Source organism: Saccostrea cucullata, unplaced genomic scaffold (assembly GCF_032062105.1).
Source record: "Saccostrea cucullata isolate Sc308-1 unplaced genomic scaffold, CSIRO_AGI_Scuc_v1 ctg8770, whole genome shotgun sequence".
Lineage (NCBI taxonomy): Eukaryota > Metazoa > Mollusca > Bivalvia > Ostreida > Ostreidae > Saccostrea > Saccostrea cuccullata.
The window spans coordinates 16,738-26,620 of NW_026925561.1; the positions used below are offsets into that span (position 1 = coordinate 16,738).

The 9,883-nt window shown below is 33.5% G+C and overlaps 2 long non-coding RNA genes across 2 annotated transcripts; one reads left to right on the forward strand and one right to left on the reverse strand.

Annotated features, from left to right (window-relative positions):
• Positions 1 to 1,380: 1,380 nt before the first annotated feature.
• LOC134269228 (uncharacterized) lies at positions 1,381 to 4,058 on the reverse strand. Its single transcript, XR_009992535.1, has 4 exons — positions 3,770 to 4,058; positions 3,480 to 3,585; positions 2,934 to 3,061; positions 1,381 to 2,199 (listed from the first exon to the last, which is right to left on the reverse strand). It is a non-coding gene; the product is annotated as an uncharacterized LOC134269228 (long non-coding RNA).
• Positions 4,059 to 4,158: 100 nt separating this feature from the next.
• Positions 4,159 to 5,477, forward strand: LOC134269226 (uncharacterized). The gene is made up of 3 exons (XR_009992534.1): positions 4,159 to 4,266; positions 5,151 to 5,245; positions 5,390 to 5,477. It is a non-coding gene; the product is annotated as an uncharacterized LOC134269226 (long non-coding RNA).
• Positions 5,478 to 9,883: the final 4,406 nt, after the last annotated feature.

Sequence of the window (9,883 nt, forward strand, 5' to 3'; positions counted from 1 at the left end):
TCTTGTGTCAATTGTATTAATTAAGTTTATATATTTAATAAAATTCTCCCAATCAGTGATCGTCTCTGTGGCGTAATCGATAAGGCATCGGACTGGCAACCTCATGGTCGTGAGTTCGATTCCCCGTGAGTGCATTGAAGAATTTTATTCAGAAAATAAGGCCGTGCACTATTTCGGCATAGTATGCTTACTCTATATAAATCCTTAGACCACTATGCGAGAATAGTAGGGTATGGGTTATATAGAGACAAACTGACAGGAAGCATAATAATTAATAATATAACAATGGGAAAAATTGGCATATTGATAATTTTCATTTTCCAAACAAAAATGATCTAAAATATTCTGTATTTTGGCTTCTCATCATATGATGAGTCAGATATACAGCACAAACAATATCCAGTTATAACCTTGAATATAAACATTATATTGAGCTATCTTTGACTTTTGTTTTCCTTTAAACATTCAAATACATGTGAGACAAAATTAAAAAAAAATACAGATGATAAGTATAAATTTCACTTTAAAATATAATACCGGTACAATATTATTTATTCTTTATGGTGCATGTACATATATAAAATAAACTTTGCAGTTTAAATTGAATTAAAAATGGGAAAAAAATTACATAAAAGGCTATTTGATTTGCGCTTATATACAGGCTAATAACATCTTCAACTTGTAATGCAAAATGATGCATTTTAAATATTCACAAACACAAAAAATGGTGAAAAATCTATTAGAATATATGTGAGGATGCAGTTTGCAAAATGCATGAGATCATGTATGAGTCCAGCTTCACCCAGTGAGCCTGTCTGTGCTTGACTTGGTTTAGATTATGTTTTTATGTCTGTGGTATATGTTAGTGTGTTTGCATATGTGTCCAGCTTCACACATTTTCATTTATGTGCTCGACTTCACACGCCTTGGAAAATATGTAATAGGTTGTGGCAGATGCATGTGTATTTGTGTATGTGTCCAGCTTCACACATTTTCATGTATGTGCTCGACTTCACACACCTAGGAAAATATGTAATAGGTTGTGGCAGATGCATGTGTATTTGTGTATGTGTCCAGCTTCACACATTTTCATGCATGTGCTCGACTTCACACACCTTGGAAAATATGTAATAGGTTATGGTAGATGCATGTTTGCATGTATCCAGATATACGCATTTTCATGTGTGTGCTCGATTTACATGTCATCAATGTAAAATATGTAAACATGGTGGTGTAAAACGTTTACAAGTGTATGATGCACACAGAGAAAAAAAAGTTCTGTGTGTTTTGTTCTGCAAGAGTGATCGTATAAATAAATTACAATTATGTCCTGTTGAGAAATTGACAATCATAATAAGTAACATATTCATTTTACTGAAAAATTAAACATCCAGTTTAAATTACTGTACTGAAAATTAAATTTGTGCAAAAACTCTCTGGCTGAATAACATTCAAAATCATGAATGCTTGCATGTTCATCTATAAATCTCCAAGATATTTCCTAGTTAGTTTGTAGCGCCGCACCGAGCAGTCTTACAACACATTTCATAATGTCAGTTTGCATGAATAAATTAATTTATCCTTGTTTTTCATATCTTGAAAATAGATGCCGAAATTCTAGTCTACAGTTTACTTACACAGCACATCACAAATAGAAACATTCAGGAAAAATAATTCACAAAAAATAAAATCCAAGTAAAACAATCACATGTACATATAAGTCCAAGAAATATTAGGTAATAGTCCAAGTAAGTGAGTAACTTTATCTATCTCTAACAGTTCTATCTACTAAGTCTTCTATATTTCCATCTTCCTATCTTATTCTAATATTCTGTCGCACTATATATATACTCAAAATCCGTTCCTGAGGATCAGGAGCACATTACAAGATCCTTAAGATCAGGAGTCAATACACAGGTCATTACGATCAGCAGGGGGTTAGATAAGAGGGGGCGATTAATATACAGATAAGATTTATAGCATTAGTGTAGATGATAATGTGTGAACAATTAAGTAATGAAGAGTGATTTACAGATAACATATTTTAAATCGTTACAAGTTTACATATTCTTGATCATATCATTGATAAGAGTATATATTCTTGATCATGACATCTGTATTGGATTCCCCTCTCTGACATCTTTTCTTGTTCACCAATTAGTTCAACAATCATCTAGGTACTCAGGTGTTGTACAAGTCCTAATAATAATCATTTTCAAAATTATAAAGAAAAACAATACAAATTTTAAAGAGGTTTTCATTACTTCTATTGAAATTAAAGCACAAGCTTTTGAAGACATACTTAAGTAACTTAAAACACGTATAACTAAACATAATGGAAATTTAGACAATGCGACTCAATGTCAAACATATGATAGTGATACATCTGTAATATCCATGAAACTTACTGAAATACTTAAAATGTTTGTGGCGTGCTTTCACTAAGCTAAGCAATATATAAACATTTCTTGATTACACGCTGAAGTCCAAGGCTTAAAAAAAAAAAAAGTTTGTTTCCTGTAACATTCCCAAAAAATCAAGGGTCGGTAGGTCGAAATTTTTTTTTTTTTGCTTATGAATGGTGAAACATCCCCAGACTGAAAATACCAGGTGTTATATTTACAGTGGACACCCAACATGGCATCCAAAATGGCTGCCTAGCGGCAGAAAACAAACTTCAGAAAGTTGTAGGGGGAAACTGTTGTTACAATAATGATTACTCTTTATATTTAAGGTAAATGTAAACTAGGTTGACATATTTTATGTCTCAAATAAAGCTACAAGCTATTGTTTTCATTTAATAAATGGAATCAGCTGATTGATCAAACAAAGTTTTGCCATTTGTCAGAGATAAAAAATCCATCCAGGGATAATTTGAATGGGTCGGTTGGGTTACAGGAAACAAACATAATTTTTTTAGGCCCAATCCTCACCTGACTTGCACATTTATATGGATTGGTTCTATGCTGATAATTCCTTTCAGCAATCTTCATCACAACATCTGAAAGTCACCCATCTTCAAAATTAAATCTGCCGCTCACCTCAAATGTATATAGACTCCCTGTACAAATGCATGGAAAATAAAATTTTTGAATAAAAAATGAATTACCTCTTCACCATACCCGGCCTCTTTAAAAAATGTGAGAAAATAATTTAAATACTTTTCTTTAGATAAAATCATGTAGTGAGTATCCAGCAATGGTGAAAAAAAGTTATCTCTAGAATTTTACGTTTATATTGAATGAAAAATGCAGTGTTTCCTCTACTTAAAAAAACTCAAAAGACATTACCTAAAATGGAAATGAGGTACAACTGTGACTAGTGTCTCAGGCACAACCAATAAACACAAGACCTTTTCATCCTTAGCAGCATGCATTAGCTCCACATTCCTTTATTCTACAAAATATATAATTTTACATTTATATTTACATATATTTACATTGTTCCCTCTACTTAAAAAAAAACTCAAAAGACATTACCTAAAATGGAAATAAGGTACACCTGTGACTGGTGACTCAGGCACAACCAATAAACACAAGACCTTTCCATCCTTAGCAGCATGCATTAGCTCCACATTCCTTTATTCTACAAAATATATACAATGAAAATTATAAAAAAAAAAATGAGAGCGAAGAGTGTTACATGTACTTGGGGGAACAGAGGAAGGAATTGAAGTCAGATTAATTATATTTCTGCCAGTGTTGGGACGGATAAATTTCCATAATAAAATGAAACGAATTATTCGTAACAAATAAGACACATGTATTACCTTGCAGTCACCATCGCACATTATGTAAACATACAACTGACAACATCCCAAATCCCTTTCTTTGTTGTTTACTTGGCGGAATTTTCTTTGCCTTTTAGACTGGTTCCCATACATTGCCGTGAATAAGTCCTACGTGTATTGGTTTTGTTTACAAGCTTCAATATCAATAAAATCTCCCGCACATTTACAGTCTGTATTGTAAACTGCTAAAACATACTTTACACACAATTTTCAGCTCAGTATTATGTTATCCTCTTCATTCAAGTAATATGTAAACTCTTCTCGAATGTAAAACGAACGATCTACTCTGATAAGTAACCCAAATATGGCACTGTGTATTCGGTGAATAGCCAATCATTTCAAATCAAGTGGAGCGGGTCTGCATCGCTATTTTCACGAAGTTTGCAACCTGTGGTAATTTTTTGAAACCTCATCTAGATTTAAGGAGATTCTTGTCCTGACAACTGCTCGAACTCCCGGATTGGCATGCACTGCAGGTTTGTTTACGATTTCCAGCTGTTTTCACCATAGGCGCTTGGGTCAAGGATACTGTATTTTTTCTATATAGTGTATTGTCGAGGAAATTCGAACTATACTCGTAACAATTTTTTTCAATGTGCAGGGTTAATTTTTAGTTTTTTGTATACCTTTCTGCTTCATATACACTAGAATGTCAGGAAATTCGATTTTATGCACGCTTTAAAATTGACACATCCCACTGTATACTAAAAAGAAACGTTTCTTTTTAGTATACAGTGGGATAAGTCATTTTTAATGCGTACATAAAATCGAATTTCCGTGACATTCTAGTGTATATGAAGCAGAAAGGTTTACAAAAAACTAAAAATTAACCCTGCACACTGAAAAAAATTGTTACGAGTATAGTTCGAATTTCCTCGACAATACACTATATAGAAAAAATACAGTATCCTTGACCCAAGCGCCCATGGTTTTCACTTTCAGCATAGATCAGTACATTGTGCATACATGTAGTGAAACAATGAAAGTCAGGCAAATCTTCGCTGTATATGTTATTTACTGCCAGAATGTTAGATTAGTATTTTGATAATTTGGGGATTAAATGTTTATGGGTTTCAGTTTATTCTGTAAAGGTGTATGTCTCTGGAATATTAAACAAGACAAAGAAAAACAATTCTGGAGTGGGACTAAAATGAGTAGTTAAAACCGAGCCGGGCCGGGAATTTGAAACTGAAACCGGGTTTTTGCTAATTACTGAGAATATACACAATCAGTTGTCATAAAACTTAGTTACAGTTGTATTTATGCCTAGGCTGAGAGTTTCAACTCCGAAATTGACAAATAAGTTTATTTTATTTAAAACATTTTGTAATTTAATTGTGTCCATTTTGTTAAAATACAGGTTGAGTGAGATCAGTATGCAGATTGTTGAAGGGAAAACATCAAGACGGGGCGAGGAAGACGACAAAACATGATTGAGGATCCCAAAGTTCTTTGGTACAAGCACATTTTTAAAAAATCAAATAATAAGTATCATGAAATGCTACTTGAACAAACATTTACATTATTTAGTGCTTGACTTGCTCGGGAGTCATTATTGTCAAATGTATTTGTATAAAATGTTCAATTTCTTTTGTATAGGCTCAAGCTACTCAGCCTACCATGAGAAAATTAAAAGATCTGCCATGAAGAAGAGGCGGGTTCTCAAGTTTCATATTATAGATGGCAAGTATTGTTTAGATTTAATTTTAAAGTAGTCTTGATAAAAAAAGGGTTTGGCAGTTCATAGCTATTAACTGTGATTGCATTGTGTATGAATTTTCAAAATCAATTCATTCTTTGGTGACTATATATTTGTCCAGGTGTATGAAATGTTAATCACTGTATGAATTCTATTTCAGCATGATTGTCATCTTCAATTTGAGGGAATCTCACCTAAAGTCCTTTTACTGTTCCATATCAGGAAAAAGTTCATGAGCAGAAACATGCTATTTGGGAAAAAGGTACATATATCCTAAACCATAACTTGAGTATGATTCAGTACACATGTACAGCTAAGCTAAATATGTAGCACTATTATGTTCTCTTTGTAAACTGACTACTGAGTAGTCAGGAAAACCTATCATTTCTTTATGTTTAGGGATTTGTTCTTTGATTGTGATAAGTACCCTTAAAAAGTACATAATTCTCAAATTGTAATTTCAGGCATTAGGCTTTTTGTGATAAGGGATACATGTCCTAACCCATTGATTCTTCATATAATATGTCAATAATAAGAGGTCCAGTCATCTTATTAAATTAATACAATTTTTATTTTTAAGGTTAAAGGTCATGTATGAACTTTTTATTTATTAATTAGGTTGTGCATTGTTTTTAGTTTTATTAATCATGGTATTGTGAATTCTGATAACAGATGCCTTTGAAAATATTCATACTTATGCATAGCACTGAAAATATACTTATAGATTTTTTTTCATTTAGGAAAAGCATTAGAAGAATGCCTGCATGGGAAGAAAAGTTTTGGACTCTGAAAATGGAGATGTGACAAATACATTTTGACAGTTATTGATTTCCACTGAAACCAATATCCACAAGAAAGAGGAACATAGTAGTTTTATGTTGATTCACAACTTTAAATTCAAGAATGTACAGTTGGTTTTATTATAAAACATGTCACGTACAAAACATTTTCGTGAAATGTACTCTGTCTTCGATACTTATTTATGTGTATGTGATTTGCAGGATAGGATGTGGGAAACATATACTGTTAAGAATCTTGATGTTTTTGATCTTATGTTTGTAAAAAAAAATTGTAATAAACAAAGTTAAAGTCAACTTTTTGTTACTTTGTATATATTAATTATGATGTCCAGACTTCCAGGGTATCGACTTGGAAGAAAAATCTTATTTATGAATTGCATAAGGCTTTATTCACTAGAATGGAAAACAGAAATTATTAACTTTTGTGGTAATTAAAGATGGTATTTAATTAAATTTAAGATCTGTAATTATCAGATTTAATATATCCTAAATATGGTGTTTAATGGTTGTAAATATTAACTTTACTTTTTTGTAAAGTCAAGACAATGTGGGACATTACATCATATTTAAGTGCATGTAAAGTTAATGTAAAGGTTACCTTTTCCAACTTTGACTTTTTTCAGAAAAGCCAATTAAAGGCATTGTAAATAATAAATTTACATTATCTTTACTTGTTTTGTAAAGCCGAATTTTCATGCAGTGCGTCTCAAGGAAAGATGTCAACTGTTAAAACATATAAAATGGTATTGGTACTGTTCATGTAGAGATGCAAAGAAAAATATGGTGATGCAAAAGTCGTCAATGACATCAATTCTGATGAGAAATGCTTTTTGTGGAGTGTGTTAGCAGCATCACATCCTGTAAAGAACAACTCTCCTAGTTCTTAAATAATGAAAATGAATTCAATGAACATGGTATTGAGTTCCCAATAAGAAAACAAGAGGCCCAGGGGCCACATTGCTCACCTGAGCAAATCGGCTAGGAAAAAACACAAATCAGATCAGAACTGAAAAGTTTACTGAAGGGGGGGGGCTTGAATTTAATACTACTTTAGAATACCTTCATATTAATACAGCATATGACTTTGCTGTTCTTGATAAAAAAGATTTTTTAAAAACATTTTCTTCCTATACTATCACTAATCATTGCTTTGAAGTACTTGAGAAGAAGATTTTCCTATAAATTCCTGTGTAAAACTTTGATCAGCCATTGTGGCCCCATCCTACCCCTGGGGGTCGTGGTTTCTACAAACTTGAATCTATGCTACCTGAGGATGCTTCCACATGAGTTTCATCTTTCCTGGCCCAATGGTTCTTGAGAAGAAGATTTTTAAGGATTTTCCCTATATACTCCTATGTAAAACTTTGATCGGCCATTGTGGCCCCACCCTACCCCCGGGGGTCATAATTTGAACAAACTTGAATCTACACTACCTGAGGATGCTTCCACATGAGTTTCATTTTTTTTGGCCCAGTGGTTCTTGAGAAGAAGATTTTTTAAGATTTTCCCTATATACTCCTATATAAACATTTGATCGGCCATTGTGGCCCCACCCTACCCCCGGGGGTCATGATTTGAACAAATTTGAATCTACACTACCTGAGGATGCTTCCACATGAGTTTCATCTTTCCTGGCCCAGTGGTTCTTGAGAAGAAGATTTTTAAAGATTTTCTCTATATACTCCTATGTAAAACTTTGGTCGGCCATTGTGGCCCCACCCTACCCCCGGGGGTCATAATTTGAACAAACTTGAATCTACACTACCTGAGGATGCTTCCACACGAGTTTCATTTTTTTTTGGCCCAGAGGTTCTTGAGAAGAAGATTTTTTAAGATTTTCCCTATATACTCCTATATAAAACTTTGATCGGCCATTGTGGCCCCACCCTACCCCCGGGGGTCATGATTTGAACAAATTTGAATATACACTACCTGAGGATGCTTCCACATGAGTTTCATCTTTCCTGGCCCAGTGGTTCTTGAGAAGAAGATTTTTAAAGATTTTCTTTATATACTCCTATGTAAAACTTTGATCGGCCATTGTGGCCCCACCCTACCCCCGGGGGTCATGATTTGAACACACTTGAATCTACACTACCTGAGGATGCTTCCACATGAGTTTCATTTTTTTTTTTGGCCCAGTGGTTCTTGAGAAGAAGATTTTTTAAAAATGTCATTAATTTTTCATTAATTCATAATTATCTCCCCTTGGAAAAGGGCGTGGCTCTTCATTGGAACAAACTTGAATCCTCTTCACCTAAGGATACTTTGTGGCAAGTTTGGTTGAAATTGGCCCAGTGGTTCTTGAGAAGAAGATGAAAATGTGAAAAGATAACGACGACAACGACTACGACAACGACAGACAACGGACAAATTTTGATCAGAAAAGCTCACTTGAGCCTTCGGCTCAGGTGAGCTAAAAATGCACGATTCCAAAATTTGAAAGTCAAAACAATATATCCATAAGTGTAATTGGATATGATTGATGAAGAAGAATTACCTTTCTATCCCGAATACGCATCCTTGGTCAATAATGCTCGTTTTGAGGTCGATTTCTAAAACATCAAGATGAGTCCGATTACGTCCTAATCCACAGTTTGAATAGTCATTTAGCACATTCAAGATGCAAAGGACATACATACCATTTTTGTCGACATTGTTTTGAAGGATTTACCTCTGAAACCCTTTTAAAGAATCACTTACAGTACTGTGTAAAGCACAACATACAATGTACTATTTTTCCTAAGAAAGGTATTAACGACACTTGAAACTTTAGTGAACATCAGTAACAACTCCGTATTCCATTCTGTATTGATGCAGACTTTGAAACTTTTGCTAAAGATGTGCACATTTATTATCCAGATCCGCACAAATCTAGCAACACTCTCACATCAATATTTGACGCATGTTCGTCTGGATATCAGGTGGTCTGTAGTGATGAACGTTATACACAGCCACGTGGGATATATAGGAAACCAATTGCTGTAAAGCATTTTTCCCACATTATTAAAGATAAAATAAAAGAAATTCTATATTATAAAAGAAAACAGTCCAATGTTGATGAGTGAAAACAACCATATTGAATTTAACAGAGCGCAATTCTGTTTATTCTGTGAAATCCCTTTTTTTTTAAAGAAACAGGCTAAGTCAGAGACCATTGTCATATATCGGGAAAATACCGAACTTTAAACCACGGCACCAAACTAAATTCCAATTGTTTTACATAATTTAAAACATTTTGATATGCTGATCAGCATCTGGTGATAGAGGGTATTGGATTATTGAAAAATGAAGATATATCATGCATTCCGCGTAGAATATGGAGTGCTATTTCTCCCACACCTAAGGAAATTTAAGATTTATTGACAGTTTGCAGTTTCAAAATTCTGAACGACTCTCCAATTACTTAAAATATAAGATGAACTCAATGTACATTATATTCAGTTCCCTATAAAAATGCAAGATTCCAAAATTTGAAAGTCAAAACAACATATCCATAAGTGTAATTAGATATGATGAAGAAGAATTATATTTCTATCCCGTATACGCATCATCGGCAAAAATGCCCGCTTTGAGGTCGTTTCCTAAACACCA